This window comes from Physeter macrocephalus, chromosome 8 (genome assembly GCF_002837175.3).
Source record: "Physeter macrocephalus isolate SW-GA chromosome 8, ASM283717v5, whole genome shotgun sequence".
Classification (NCBI taxonomy): domain Eukaryota; kingdom Metazoa; phylum Chordata; class Mammalia; order Artiodactyla; family Physeteridae; genus Physeter; species Physeter macrocephalus.
In genome coordinates, this window is record NC_041221.1 from 98,023,539 (window position 1) to 98,040,128 (window position 16,590).

The 16,590-nt window shown below is 36.8% G+C and overlaps 1 long non-coding RNA gene across 2 annotated transcripts in view; it reads left to right on the plus strand.

The window, feature by feature from the left end:
* Nucleotides 1-989: 989 nt before the first annotated feature.
* LOC129392337 (uncharacterized) overlaps nucleotides 990-16,590 on the plus strand; it is a 64,780-nt gene continuing 49,179 nt past the window's right edge. For both annotated transcript variants that reach the window (XR_008618091.1, XR_008618090.1), the window contains exons 1-2: nucleotides 990-3,730; nucleotides 3,829-4,454. This is a non-coding gene — a long non-coding RNA (uncharacterized lncRNA). The remainder of the gene's footprint in view (nucleotides 3,731-3,828; nucleotides 4,455-16,590) is intronic.

Consider the following 16,590-nt stretch of genomic DNA (forward strand, 5'->3'; position numbering starts at 1 on the left):
TTCCAATATATCTGTGCTCTGACTACCTAGAGTCACTCTTGTATTGTTATATTAACGCAGACATAAATAAGTGATTTCACTTGGAAAAATGTCATTATTTTTATTATAGAACCTCTGCTACATGAGCAGAGAGAAATAACAAGTTTAAAAAATCCCCATAGTCCCATGAACTTAAACTTTACATCATTCCTGTTAAATATACCTTAATAGCAGCTAATATGGAAATACTGGTCTTCTTTCTAAAAATCAAATATTTCATGTTAATAACCATTATTAATAGTTTGAATCTAATGTTGTGATTATACCTCAGCCCTGCTCAGAATGACCTAGCTAAAGTGTGTCATTTTAAAAAAGTTAATTATTGTTTTTTTCTTACTGAGGTATAGTTGATTTACAATGTTGTGTTAGTTTCTGGTATACAGCAAAGTGATTCAGATATATATATATATACACACACACACGTATTCTTTCTCAGATTCTTTTCAATTATAGTTTATTACAAGGTATTGAATAAAGTTCCCTGTGCTATACTGTAGGACCTTGTTGTTTATCTATTATGTATAAAGTAGTTTGTATCTGTTATTCCCAAACTCCTAATTTATCCCACACCCCACCCTTTCCTCTTTGGTAACCATAAGCTTATTTTCTATGTCTGTGAGTCTGTTTCTGTTTTGTAAATAAGTTAATTTGTATCATTTTTTAGATTCCACATATAAGTGATATCATATGGTATTTGTCTTTCTCTTTCTGTCTTATTTAGCTTAGTATGATAATCTCTAACTCCATTCATGTTGCTGCAAATGGCATTCATTCTTTTTTATGGCTGAGTAATATTCCATTGTATATATGTACCACATCTTCTTTATCCATTCATCTGTCAATGGACATTTAGGTTGTTTCCATGTCTTGGCTATTTTAAACAGTACTGCTATGAACATAGGGGTGCACGTATCCAAAGTGATTCAGATATATATATATATATACACACACACACGTATTCTTTCTCAGATTCTTTTCAATTATAGTTTATTACAAGGTATTGAATAAAGTTCCCTGTGCTATACTGTAGGACCTTGTTGTTTATCTATTATGTATAAAGTAGTTTGTATCTGTTATTCCCAAACTCCTAATTTATCCCACACCCCACCCTTTCCTCTTTGGTAACCATAAGCTTATTTTCTATGTCTGTGAGTCTGTTTCTGTTTTGTAAATAAGTTAATTTGTATCATTTTTTAGATTCCACATATAAGTGATATCATATGGTATTTGTCTTTCTCTTTCTGTCTTATTTAGCTTAGTATGATAATCTCTAACTCCATTCATGTTGCTGCAAATGGCATTCATTCTTTTTTATGGCTGAGTAATATTCCATTGTATATATGTACCACATCTTCTTTATCCATTCATCTGTCAATGGACATTTAGGTTGTTTCCATGTCTTGGCTATTTTAAACAGTACTGCTATGAACATAGGGGTGCACGTATCTTTTCAAATTAGAGTTTTCTCTGGATATATATGCCCAGGAGTGAGATTGCTGGATCATATGGCAACTCTATTTTTAGATTTTTAAGGAATCTCCATACTGTTTTACATAGTGGCTTCACCAATTTACATTCCCACCAACAGTGTAGGAAGGTTCCCTTTTCTTCTAAAGTGTGATCATTTTAAATTTTAGTCATATAAGTTTCAAAATTTAATTCTGGAAGGATCCTGAGAGGTTATTATTCTGGGCTCAGCAGCTCACCAGTAGAACTTTTTGTGAAAATGTTTGTTCTGCACCATCTGACATACGTGGTTGGTGAGCACTTGAAATGTGACAAGTGTGACCAAGGAATTGAATTTTAAATTATATCGAATTTTAATTATTAAAAGTTAGATTTAAATAGCCATATGTGACTAGTGGCTACTGTACTGAACAACTCAGTTCTACCTTTACACAGACTTAGTTAAGTCTCAACTAATAATACAATTTTTTTTCTTTTGTAAGTGACTTTTTTTTCCATGAAAAGTAAGACTAGAATTATTGAGTAATGTGGAAATAGATATAGATTCCTCTGCCTTAGACTACCTACTTTATCAAATGGAATAATTTAAAGGAGAAAATCAGCCCTGCCTTTTGACTACTAAGTGATCCTAGGCAATGGCATTTCTGTATTATTGACACGGAGGGAGCCTTCCTTTAGGGACCTTCCATAGCTTGTATTTGGTAGAGATGTAGAGTTCACAGCACATTTTCTCAATTTTTTTTTTTTCAGAAAGAATCCCTTGTATTATTATCATTCTCATGTTAGGGGTGGAGAGGCTGAGCTACAGTGACCTGCCAGTTTTATCAGCATGAGTGTGAGGAGAGAGGAGGAGGAGGTCTGGTTCAGTTCACACAAAATGTTTCCTAGGGACTCATTGCTTGTGGCAGGTACTGTGTTATGTGCAGAAGATTCAGAGAGGAATAAAATAAAGCTCTCCTCTCTTGGATATTTTGGGTGCTCTCCCCTGAGGGAGGGAGAAGAGTGAGGCTGGCTGTGGATGGTCACATCACCTCTCTAGGAGACTACTTACTAACCGTTCTCTCCATCTGGGTGTCAGCAGCCCACCGCCCTTCTTCTAAGCCTGTTGGGCACTCTGCCATTCCTTGTCCCACTGACCTGCACTTTCTCTTAAGGCTTGTCTGCATCTCACCATATCTTCAAAACTCACCCCTTTTAAAATAAATCCTCCTTCTTGAATTATCTGGTAAATGTCATCTGGTTCTGGTTGGGACATAGAGTGATACATCCCCTCCTTCTAATTGAACTGTTTCTGGGGGTATATCTCCTCTCTTCTTGGGTTGGGTGGAACATCACAAAAGATACACTGAGGATAGCAGCACCAAGGTCTCTGTTCTTGAACACTGGCTGACACATGGAGTGTGATACTGTAGATTCCAGCACTCTAGATGCCCAGCATGCTGGGAGCCTTAACCCCATCACAGAAGATGCCTCTGTGTTGAGCTGTGGTTTAAATTGAGGCAGCATCCCTTGGCAAATTATTCCATTATGGTATATCTAACAGAAGAAATATTTAAATTTATCAATGATCTGATAACAAATTCTGTTAACAGGTATAACTTTATTTATTGACCAACCATAGAAGGATTTCATTTATAGAGTGGGTGGTCAATAAATGATTTTGTTGATGACTAAGTTTGGATTTATTCTTAAATTATGATGCATTGTAAATACATACCAGAAATGAACAAATATATTAATTAAGAGGTCAATATATTAACATTATTTAATATATCTGAATCACATGATTACATTTTAACACAGATCTATTAATCTTTACTTAGATTATCATCAGGAAACAATTTTAGTCTTTTAAATAATGTAATTGAAGTAGCTGCCTATTTTATACTAAATGATTATTAGAGTATGATGTGTCATACACTGTGGTAGGTACTAGGATTAAAGTGGTAAACAGCTAGACACTGTTTGCATTTGGGGAGTGTATATTTTATTGGGTAAGATGTATGCCAAAGGAATAATTTGCAAGTAATTTATGTATTGCAATTGTTGCATAGTTATATGGTTTTTGTTTCCTTTTCCGCTTCCTCATTCTACAACCCCTCCCCCACGCGACCTGGAGCCTGACTCATATTGAGACCAAGAAAACGGGATATTTTTGGAAATTTGACTCAAAGAGGAGACAGATATTCTTTAGCGTAATAAAGTGCAGGAGATACACTAAAAGGTATTAATCTTGGTAGTATGAAGATGATAATGACTTCATACTGAGACTCTAAAAGACTGACCTCAGTGAAAATTTTTTCCCTTCTCTTCTGCTCTCAGTGATGAAAATCTCTGGAATAATTTGGCAATGAAACGTAGAGGAGCTGAACAAGAAGAGATCCAGTGACAGAGTCTCGGTGTCTGCTTGAAGGAGTTGAGAGTGAGGAGAAAAGAGGCATAAAGAGAATCGTAGAGGCTGTGGAAGGAAGGAGATACTTTTATGCTTACATCTTGGTTGGCCATATGGGAATGCCATGAATCTAGAGGAGCTGGGTGTGGAACCAGCTTTCAAAACAGTCCTCAATGATTCTAGCCCCCTGGTATTCACGTTCTTTTGTAGTCTCCTCCCACATTGGAAAAGGCTGACTTGTATAACCAATAGGATATTGTAGAATGATTGTGTCTTTGGAGTCGATGTTATAAAAGATATGTGGCTTCTGTCCTGTTCTCTTGGACCACTCATTCTGGGAGAAGCCAGCTGCTGTGTTGTGAGGACTCTCAAGCAGCTCTATGGAGAGGTCAATAAGTGAGGCCATGTGAGTGAGAAATCCTGGAGATGGATCTTCTAGCCTCAGTCAGGTTTTCAGATGACTACAGCCTGGGCTCATATCTTGCCTGCAAAATCATGAGACCCTGAGCCAGAACCACCTGCTGAGCTTCTTCTGAATTCCTGACCCAAAGAAACTGTGAGTAATAAATCTGTGTTGTTTTAAATTACTGTGCATTGGAGTAATTAATTATGTAACAATAGATAACTAATACACTGAGAAATGAATTAAATAGAATCCATTCCAAGTTTCCACTGCCCTGTGAATTCTGTAGGAGTTGAACATGTTGTTCTAATGTGAACTATTTGTTTGTTCTTTTGAATTCTGTGTCTGCTTGAGTAGCTCAAAGCAAGCCTTTAGGAAAATGTACTATACTTTCCCACCCTTTGTAATAAAGGGTGTGATATTCCAGTTACAATTTTAAGTGCTGAAAGGAGAAATCCAGGGGACAATGAAAGAACGTAACTCATTGATACTGTTACTGCTTACGTGTAAGAATAATACAGGTGTGAGAGACTGAGTAATCTGAATAAAACTATACTGTGTGCACCTGTCTTAAGAATCACCAGCTTGATGTTTTTCCTGCTGGAAGTATCTGGGTTCTTCTTTCCTCAGTTCCATTGACCTTTTCTTTTGTTTATTTTTTAAAAACATTTATTTAAATCCATTTCTATTGTAATTTGGATCATATTTTTGCCTCTCTACCCCTTTGAAAAACAACTTTGTTGCTCTCTCTTTTGGTAATAGAATATTCTAAAGCCCTCTATTTGTATTGTACATTACAGCTTCATTTCAAAACCCAAATCCTTAAAATTGGCATTGCTTAGCAAATTAACGACTTATACCATAGTGATACCTTGTTATGTTTTCTATTGTTTAATGTAACACTTTGGCCATTGCATAAAAGAATATGTACCAATGAATCTAATTGAAATACCATCCTGAGTTCCTTTTTAAGTGGAAAAAATCTATTAAAATTAATTCATTACAAAAACCCCACTGTATTCAGCAAGGCAATTTCAAGCAGAATGATACCACTATCTCCCTTGCTCAGATGTTGCTATTTACATATTTAACATCCTGAACCACTATGGAGATTTCAAAACTATTTAAGCATTAGCATAAAGCTGGCATGTGAACCGGATATGTCTGCCTATTGCTTTTACATATTTGACTACTCTCCTTTGTCATCAAAGTCAGAAATCTTCCCTAGTTCTACGTAGATTATATTATTAAGGAAAGTCAGGTTCTGGCGCCCCCTTGTGTAGAAATGCTCCAGGTGTTAGTCTTATTGGCAGCTCTGTTGTAGTTTGTTTAGGGAAATGTGAAAGGATGAATCATTTTTCCATTTATTTATGCAACATGATTTGAATTTCTGAAACAACGTGACTTACTTCTTGCTCAGTTCTAAGACTGAGGAACTGAGATAAATTTCTATTAAAGCAAACATGATACATTTTAAAAACTCTTGATAAAACAATTAAATTCCTATTAAATTTTGATTTGTTAGATGGAATCATTTGTTCTCAGTTGTACTGATAATAATTAATTGCCAAAATACCATTGACTAAATTCACTAAAGGGGAGTCTTCCATTCACTGTTTATCCTCTCAAGTCCAGGGCCGGGACCCACCATTGTTAGGAAGAATGTCCCTGCAGACACAATTCCACAATTCATCCTAGGGCCCATTCCTACCCTGGCATCTCCTACACAGTGGTATACCTGGGCTTGTCCTCCACTGACATGTTACTTTTCTTTTCTGAGGTCGGAAAAAATAATTTAGTGATCCTTGAACACTTAACAAGAGTTGGAGTCTCAGTAACGGTAGTGGGATAGCACAGTGCTTGTATGCCTAGACCACACAAAGCTAGGAATAAAATTAGGCTCACAACATGTGGATTATTTCTCCGATTCTGTTTATCCCTGCCTCTGTGGAACCTCCAGCTGCCTCCAGGTATCCCCATCCCAACGATTTCTGGGCGTTCCCACAAATTTCCAGAAGGGCTCACATTCAGTTCTCTTAGCCACCGTGCAGTCACATATTTTCCTCTCTTTACGCCAGATTCTGGGGATGCACAGACTGCCTGGTGTTGCCTGTTAGTGTGGGTGTAGGCTGCTGATGAATGTGTGGCCATAAGCATGCTGTCCTTGCCACGTTGAGGCCAGCTCAGGTCACTGGAGCTTTCCCCTGTGGCCGGAAATGTCCAGACACTGCTGGTGTACTGGAGCTCTAGCTACGCCAAGGCTTCACTCTGTGTTCTGATTTTTCAAATCTGTTTTGGCTTCTCTGATTGTGGAAAATGTCTACCTTTGTTTTATTATCTTTCAAAGCTTCCAGAGCAGTGCTGACCTCTGAGCCAGGCAGCTCTCCTGTATTCCTGTTAAAGGCTCCATCTCTGCGGCTCTGGCCCCTGTCCCTGGAGGGAGGGAAGGCACAGCCGGGAGGAAGAAGGGACATCACTGGACAAAGTGAATTGCACTTGCCTGCTGTTTCTCCTCTCACTCTTTACCCAGGGCATTTTTGTTAGAAGAAACAGTGAGCTTCACTTCTCTTTCTTACTTTGACTAAAGGCTCCCTCTTTCTAAACAGATTCCTCATAGCTCTGATTCATCTGTTTGCAGAAATGCTCAGACATGTCTGCGTCTAGGAAGAATGCAGCTCACGCTCCAGTGGGGCTCTCCCCGTATTCACTAGTGGTGACAAGGTGATAGTGGACGGTGGTGCCCAGTTAAGAGAAAAGAAACATCTTTAGATGGAAGATGCTGGCTCTCCTCACTCTTCTAAAATGTTCTAGCAGTTGTTCTTGAGGGGAGAATACCTCTCATGGAAACTTGGAGGATAGTTTCAAAAGTTCTTGAACATATCATGAGAGGATAATGCTAAAAATTAGATGTTCTTGCTTTATTCTATCTTGTAACGTACTTTCACCTTGTGATGTATTCAGCAAACATTACACAGAATTATTGTAAAGTTCCTGCTTACAAATATTAAGGTTACAAGAGAGCATATAGTCAAATGCCTCTGTAAGTGAGAAGGTGTTTTCTAAAGGGAGGTTAGCCTTGACTAGCCAGAAGCCTGCATAAAGACTTTTTTGTTTCTTCTATTTTTCTAGGTAATTATATCATAGTGCTCCTACAACTTCCTCATTTCTGCCTCTAGCATTTTATGGTGCAATACTATAAACCTAGATCTTGTTGATATTTACAATTAGGTAGCCTGAAGACAGCACTGCTAAGTGGAGGTGGCCTGCCTTTTTTCGAATTCAGGTGTTCCACTTACCAGCCGAATAACCTTGACAAGTAATCTTGGCCCTCTAAACCTGTTTCCTGATATATGAAGTGGGATAAATAATACTGACAGCACTTACTCATAGGTTGCAAGACTTCACTGAGGTTATTAATAAGAGCTAGGATAGTATAAGAAATGCAGTAAAGACTTGAGAAACTCTTGTCCTTACTAAAACAAAATAAAAATTTTCTCACTAAAGTGAGTTTTTATATGCCAATTATTCCTCAGTAAAGCTGTTAATAAAAGTGAGGGAAGAAAAATTTAAGTAAAAATTGTCTGACCAAAAGAAAATGCTAAGCTTGACTCCCAAAAATTCTGAGATTTTTTTCAAAGGAAGATAAAGTTCTGGGAGAGACGGACAGAAGGGCTGTGCTTCCTTCACCACTTTATGGAGGAAGGAGTGTCTGGGGAAAACATGAATTGGGGTAATAAATTGTCCTTTGTGATAAATTCAAATCACTGCTTTACTGTGTTTTACCTAGGTTAGCACCATCCAAAAGGTAGCCATTAGCCCCATGTGGCTATATTGAGCACTTGAAGTGTAGCTAATCTGAAGTGAGATGTGGTATCAGTATGAAATACACATCAGATCTGAACATTTATTATAAAAATAAGTAAAATAATTTATTTGAAATTTTAAGGTATTGATTGCATGTTGGAAGTGATAATACTTTGGATATTTTTAAAGGAAATATATTAATGAAAATTAACTTTACCTGCTTTTTTAAAAGCTTTTTTCTAAATGTGGCTGCTGAAAATTTAAAAAATTATATATTTAGATTGAATTATATTTCTATAGGACAGTGCTATGACCCAGGTACACTTATGCCTTTTCTTGGTGACCCAGGGATACACAGGAAGGACATAACTTCTGGAAGAAATGATACTGAGGCAGGTTACATTTTTAATGTCAGAGTATTCCCATTAAATTTGTAAAATTTTTATGTATCCAATACTCAAAAGAGTAAACTCTGGATTTAGATATTATGGCTTCAAATATAGACACCATCGTTGACTATCTGTATGATCTTGAACAAGTGTCTGAATCTCAGCTTTTTCCTCTCCCCCTCCAACCATAGGGGTGATATTATTACGTAGGTCTAGAATCTCAGGTGTTCAAGAATATATACTTTTACCTTTCCATAACTGAAATTAGTTTCTATTATAAATGCTCAGTCCATCTATTGGTGAAAACAATCTCAGTCCTTTCAGGGTTCACGTTCCCCATATACACAAAATGCACCCACCCTTTCCTCTAAGTAGTACAAAGGTAAGGGGGGAAGAGCATATGATCAGCTGGGTCATTCTCTTGCCTGTCTGGGGTTTAGATATCAAGGTTGCTGTTTCTTCCTCATCCCAATTGCAAGGGCTCTTCAGGCACCCTAGTTTTCTCTTCCACGTAGACCCACTTTCGGGTTTATGGAAAACAATCATCCAGTTACAAAACCTACCTTCTAGGTACATTAACAGGAATAAACAAGATGATCCATGTAAAGTGTTTAGCACAATGCCTAAACAAATTAAGCACCTAGTAAAGGTAATTATTATTCTTAATATTGTTGATGCTGTTGCTCTTGTTCTCAGCCAGTGCATGTTGGGTTTCCAGAGATCTGGTTGCCAGAAAAGAGGTGGGTGAGGTTACCATTTTCTTTTGCTCCTTTTTTAGTATTGAGAGTGAGGAGAGAAACTGGATACACTGGGGGTAAACAAAGCATAATGAAACATTGGTCTCCAATTACTCTTTGTGCTGTTCAAGAGATTAGCAGCTAGGACTGGTGTGGGAAGACACGTGAGCGTGTGTGGGTGGTGGATTAAAAACTGTAGATCTTCTAAAGTTGAAGGGCATCATTTAATGGTAGAAATAACAATGGCATAAATAGTTATTAAGCATCTCTGACATGCCAGAAATGTGATAAGTGATGTGGAGGATACAAAGGATGTGAAAGTCATAGTCCATGCATTTGAAGAATTTATAGTTGCATAAATGAAAAATACGTATTGCATTTCTAAAATGAGAGATGATAGTGGATTGGAAGGCTGACCATTTCTGCATGGTTTCATACGGTGATGATACTTTGGTGGGGATGTCAAAACTCAGGGTTAATGATAAAACTTTGGATAAAGAAACTCAATTTGTTAGTGTACTTTGAGCTAATAGAGATGTCAGAAACTTATTCTTTCTAAACAAACTCAAAAGAAGCTAATGGATAATTAGAATGTTGATGTATTAATGTACAGTGGGGAATATTCTTTTCAAGTGAGGAGAATGCTTGTGTAAAATTTACTGATGGCTAATATCCAGTAGAAGATAAAATGAATATTTTTTTCAATTTCATTAACATACATTTTATTGATACATTCATTTTGTCATCTGGTTGGTACTAGATGACACTAAAGTTTTACTTTAAATGTATAACAGAATTCTTTCACATCAAAATTTTATCTACTAATTACACTTTTAAATATGCAGATTGAGAAAAGACTTCTCATGTTAAGATTTTAATAGTTAAAATATCACAGATCAACATGAGGGAAGCCAGTGTTTTGCAAGAGGATGGTTTGAAAACCACTGCTACAAATGTGAATGCCTTCTTACCTTGGTGCTTGTCTTTTATGCACTTGCATTTATTAAGGGGTTAAGACTTGATCTAATCTTTGAATGAGGTATTGGATTTGGATTAGAATAAAAATAGGACATAAAACCTGGAGAGTGAATAAAGTGTAGGAGAAAGATGTGCAGACAGACCTTTACTAGAATGCAGAGGAGAATCAAGTTAGACTAAAGAGAGAACATGTTTTCTGGAGGCTAGATTTGATAGGCAACATGAGCCTACTGTATCATATTAAATTGCACAGTGGATGAGAGTATGATATTTGTTGAATAAACCTAAACTAAAAGGCTTATAAATCTCTTAACAAGAATATTGGTCTATGTGTCTGTTTTTGTGCCAGTAACATACTGTTTTGATTACTGTAGCTTCATAGTATAGTCTGAAGTCAGGCAGCATTATTCCTCCAACTTTGTCCTTCTTTCTCAAGATTGTTTTGGCTATTTGGGGTCATTTGAGAGATTATCATACTAAGTGAAGTAAGGCAGACAGAGAAAGACATGATATCACTTATATGTGGAATCTAAAAAAATGATACAAATGAACTTATTTACAAAACAGAAATAGATTCACAGACATAGAAAACAAACTTATGGTTACCAAAGGGGAAGGAGGGTGAGGGATAAATTAGGAGTTTGGGATTAACATATATGCACTGCTATATATAAAATAGGTAAACAACAAGGGCTTACTGTATAGCACAGGGAACTATATTCAAAACTTATAATAAACCATAATGGAAAAGAATCTAAAAAAGAATATATATATGTATATATATATATACACACACAGAGACATATATATGTATACAATGGAAGCACTTTGCTGTACACCTGAAAATAACACAACATTGTAAATCAAATATACTTCAATTAAAAAAAAGAATATTGAAATTTGGAGTGATAATTTCCACTTAACAATTGGATGTTGCTAAGATGCTAAGTATGACATGTCATGTAATAAAATTTATTTGAATTTTTCTACTCCATGAACTTCATTTTAAAAATGGTAAAGATTTGGATGATAAAGGGGGCTTACTTTGTATTTACCTTCTGTCAGCACTTGTTAAAAGTCACTTTACAAGCAGTTCTTTGAAACATTATTTGGAGAATCAGCTATTCTGAACTATGATGTGAACTATGAATGTGTCTGGTTTTAAATCTCCTTTGCCTCTCAAAGCTGTCTTTTTTAGATGATAATTTAATAGATAGGCTCTTTGAGGCAAAAAGTAGCATAACACATCTAATGCAGAGTTATTATCAAATCTTATTTCAATATTTCTTCCCCTATCTCCACTAAATCTTATTTAATAACATCAAATTGAGTTATAGAATATATTAGAACTGTAAGGGATCTTGGTTCACATGGTTGCAATCTCTTTGTTTCTCTGGAATCCTCTAAGGGATTGGAGGAAATACAATTCAAAGTAGTCTTTTTTTTCTAGGTGGTTCCTAGGGACTGGCCCAACCTTATAACCTGGCCAAGATTGCAACAGTCTGCTCTGTATCTACAGTCAAGCCTTCTTGTGTTATTCTGACATCTTGTTTGCTTCACATGGTGAAGCAAAACATGCTTTCTTTATCTGATCCCTTTTTGTTAATTTTGATACTCAGTTTCATAGCATTTATCCTCCCACAAATGAATAGGATATAGCAAATTTATTTTTGTGTCATGAATTTGGTGAATGTAGCAATGCTGGTTCCCACCTTCACTGTGTATTCATCAGTGTTATGCTTAATTGGGTGTGTTGACTTGGCTAGGCCACAGTACCCAGATGTTCAATGTTCAATAGATAAAACACTAGGCTAGATGTTGCTGTGAAGGTATTTTATGATAAGATTAACATCGAAATCAGTAGACTTTGGGTAAAGCAAATTACTCTCCCATAATGTGGGTGGCCCTCACCCCATCACAGTTGAAGGCCTTAAGAGAAAAAGACCAACTTCCCTGAGGAAGAGGGAATTCTGCCTGCAGGCTGCCTTCAGGCTCAAGCTGCAACATCACCTCTTTCATGGGTCTGCAGCATGCAGACCTGGACTGGTACAAATCAAATCTTGCAGATTTTGTGCTTGCCAGCCTCCATAATTGTGTGATACAATTTCTTTCTTTTTTTTTTCTTTTTTTAAACATCTTTATTTCAGTATAATGCTTTACAATGGTGTGTTAGTTTCTGCTGTGTAACAAAGTGAATCAGCTATATGTGTACATATATCCCCATATCTCCTCCCTCTTGCGTGTCCCACCCACCCTCCTTATCCCACCCTCCCTATCCCACCCCTTTAGGTGGACACAAAGCATAGAGCTGATATCACTGTGCTATGCGGCTGCTTCCCACTAGCTATCTATTTTACATTTGGTAGTGTATATGTGTCCATACCACTCTCTCACTTTGTCCCAGCTTACCCTTCCCCCCACCCCGTGTCCTCAAGTCCATTCTCTACGTCTGCTTCTTTATTCCTGTTCTGCCCCTAGGTTCTTCAGAACCACTTTTTTTTTTAGATTCCATATATTTGTGGAATATAAATTCCTCTCTGTCGTTCCCTATCTATCTATCTATCTATCTATCTATCTACCTATCTATCTATCTATCTATGTAGATCTAGATCTATAGTTTCTCAGGAGAATCCTGACTAATATAATTAGTCAATCAGGATTAATGATCTACCTCTGGCCAAAATTCATTTAAAATCCTAGAGTTAGAGTTTAAAATGAAAGTGAAAGACTGGAGTCACATTTTGTAGATGAATGAATCAGTCTTCATAAGTAAAGAGAAGAAAAATAGAAGTCCAAAAACAAGAAAATAATTTACTCAACATGATTTTATTTTTGTCCAGTAGCTCAGTCCTTCAAACAGAAGGGGATTTCACTGTATCCGAGATTAGTTACCATTGGGAGTGGATCCAGGTTTTGCTCCTATAGTTTGGGGAGCTGTATTTAAGAAGAGAATATAAAAGTACTACTACCAAATTAGGTATGGAAGTGAATATTTAGGTTGAGAAGAGGAATCACAACAACTTACAAAAGTTTAAAAGCTGAAAAATACTGCAAACATAACAAAATCCACAAAGAAAACATACACTTTTTATTAACTAATTGCCTGATATACCTGTACATTACTCCCCACCCCAGTAGTTTTTTGGTGTATATTATTGATTATCACTTGAGAATATACAGATAATTTAGTCCATAAATTCCACACTACCAACAAACTTCCATGCCAGACACTGTAAGATACATTCACATGGAGATGGGACCTTGACTTGCACCTTCCTCTCATGATGGGTGAACATGCCTAGTCTTTATTGGAAAGACATTATTGAAAGTCTTTCCTTTCCTGAGATGACTGGTAATCACTTAACTATACATCCATGTGACTGTAAGCCATATAAATATATCCTGCAAAGCTCAAACTAAATGTGTCCGTACTTAACTTTCCTTACCAGAGTCTAAAAACCCCACAGCCACTCCACCACCACCCAACTCAAGGGGACATGTGATGGAAGGGAATTCAGAGAAAGAGACAAAGGACCTTAAGATAAAATATCCTCAATTTGTGATTTTTACAAAAACATACAATTATGTGAACATGGCCTTGGAAGGGCCCTGGGTGAATGAGAGCCCCAAAGTTTAAGCCTCTGGCTACCATAGTTATGCAAAAGTCTTCTCTTTTCCCGCTTCCAAATAATTTTTCAAAGAATCACTTATACATGTAAATTTATTAATATATTTTTGTGCTACTGGGATGAATGTGTGAAATTTTCCATAATTAACTGTAAATATTTATACTGTGAATGTGGGAACTACATATGAATGGGAAATGAAATATCTTTAAATCATAAATTTACAATGAATATATTAGAACAGTGTAATTGAATCTTGTTTATAATTATAGTAGATGTACAGTTATAGCTGTTTTTTTTTTAATGGCCTTTTCTTTTTTCTCCCCAGAAGGGCAGAGGGAAAGAACAAGAAAAAAGTAAAACAGGCCAGCTTTTATCATGGGAAGCTGACTTCAAAATCAAAATATGTTCTGGAGCCATTCGTAGTTAGAACTGATTTCAAAATCAAATTACCATTGGCTTTCAAGTGGAAATTACAGGGAGAAAATGTTAATAAAAATGTAATGGTTATAATGGCAACTCTAATGATGATGTGTGCTTGTGGTTAGATGAATGATTATATAATCTGTGACACTTTTTTTTTTAGTCCATAGAGGTAGATTAAAATTGGTACTTATGGGATCATAATTTATTCACATCTCCCTAGCTCATTAAAATGACTTTGTCATTATTTCTAAATTCTCATCTTGTGATAGGGCCACGCACATATGGCACAGAGAATTGGACTGACGGGAACTTTCAGTCAGTTCCAATTCTGCTTTAATTATTCACGGGACTAAAGACTCTCTCTCTAAAATCAGTTATTTGGCATCTTCTCATTGATTCTGAAAGAGGTTTATACATGAATATGCATAGGAATCTGTGGCAGGCTGGTGCATTGGTGGCCTCTCAATGCTAAAGCCTTTGCGTAGCCCCTTCCACAAGGACTCTGGGCATGACCTCCTAACTGGCTGTAGTCAAAGGACATTAACAAATGTGACATAAGCAAGCCTTGTTGAGAGCATGCACATTCACGTTGTCCTCTTAGAAAACTCCATCATGGAACACAGATATCATAGTGTGAGGAGGTCCAGGCTATGTTGCTATAGAGAGAAGCCTTGTGGAATGGTCTTGGAGGATGAGACAACAATTCTTCTGGGTGGAAGAAAACCAAGGTGCCCTAGATAAGTTTCCAGTTGAATGTCACCATATAAGAGACCTCAGGTGACACTACAAAGACTAGAAGCACACAACCCAAAAAAATGTGAAAATAGTACATCATTGTAGTTTTTTTTTTAAACATAGCTATTGGAGTATAATTGCTCTACAATGATGTGTTAGTTTCTGCTTCATAACAAAGTGAATCAGCCATACATATAGATATATAACCATATCTCCTCCCTCTTGCATCTCCCTCCCACCCTCCCTATCCCACCCCTCTAGGTGGTCACAAAGCACTGAGCTGATCTCCCTGTGCTATGTGGCTGCTTCCCACTAGCTATCGATTTTACATTTGGTAGTGTATATATGTCCATGCCACTCACTTCATCCCAGCTTACCCTTCCCCCTCCCCGTGTCCTCAAGTCCATTCTCTACGTCTGCGTCTTTATTCCTGTCCTGTCCCTTGGTTCTTCAGAACCACTTTTTTTTCTTTTTTGGATTCCATATATATGTGTTAGCATACAGTATTTATTTTTCTCTTTCTGACTTACTTCACTCTGTATGACAGACTCTAGGTCCATCCACCTCACTACAAATAACTCAATTTCGTTTCTTTTTATGGCTGAGTAATATTCCATTGTATATATGTGCCACATCTTCTTTATCCATTCATCTGTCGATGGACACTTAGGTTCTTCCATGTCCTGGCTATTGTAAATAGAGCTGCAATGAACATTTTGGTACATGACTCTTTTTGAATTATGGTTTTCTCAGGGTATATGCCCAGTAGTGGGATTGCTGGGTCGTATGGTAGTTCTATTTTTAGTTTTTTAAGGAACCTCCATACTGTTCTCCATAGTGGCTGTATCAATTTACATTCCCACCAACAGTGCAAGAGGGTTCCCTTTCCTCCACACCCTCTCCAGCATTTATTGTTTGTAGATTTTTTGATGATGGCCATTCTGACTTGTGTGAGGTGGTACCTCATTGTAGTTTTGATTTGCATTTCTCTCATGATTAGTGATGTTGAGCATCCTTTCATTTGTTTGTTGGTGATCTGTAAATCTTCTTTGGAGAAATATCTATTTAGATCTTCTGCCCATTTTTGGATTCGGTTTTTTATTTCTTTGATATTGAGCTGCATGAGCTGCTTGTAAATTTTGGAGATTAATCCTTTGTCAGTTGCTTCGTTTGCAAATATTTTCTCCCATTCTGAGGGTTGTCTTTTTGTCATGTTTATGGTTTCCTTTGCTGTGCGAAAGCTTTTAAGTTTCATTAGGTCCCATTTGTTTATTTCTGATTTTATTTCCATTTCTCTGGGAGGTGGGTCAAAAAGGATCTTGCTGTGATTTATGTCATAGAGTGTTCTGCCTATGTTTTCCTCTAAGAGTTTGATGGTGTCTGGCCTTACATTTCAGTCTTTAATCCATTATGAGTTTATTTTTCTGTATGGTGTTAGGGAATGTTCTAATTTCATTCTTTTACAGGTAGCTGTCTAGTTTTCCCAGAACCACTTACTGAAGAGGCTGTATTTTCTCCACTGTATATTCTTGCCTCCTTTATCAAAGATAAGGTGACCATATGTGCGTGGGTTTATCTCTGGGCTTTCTACCCT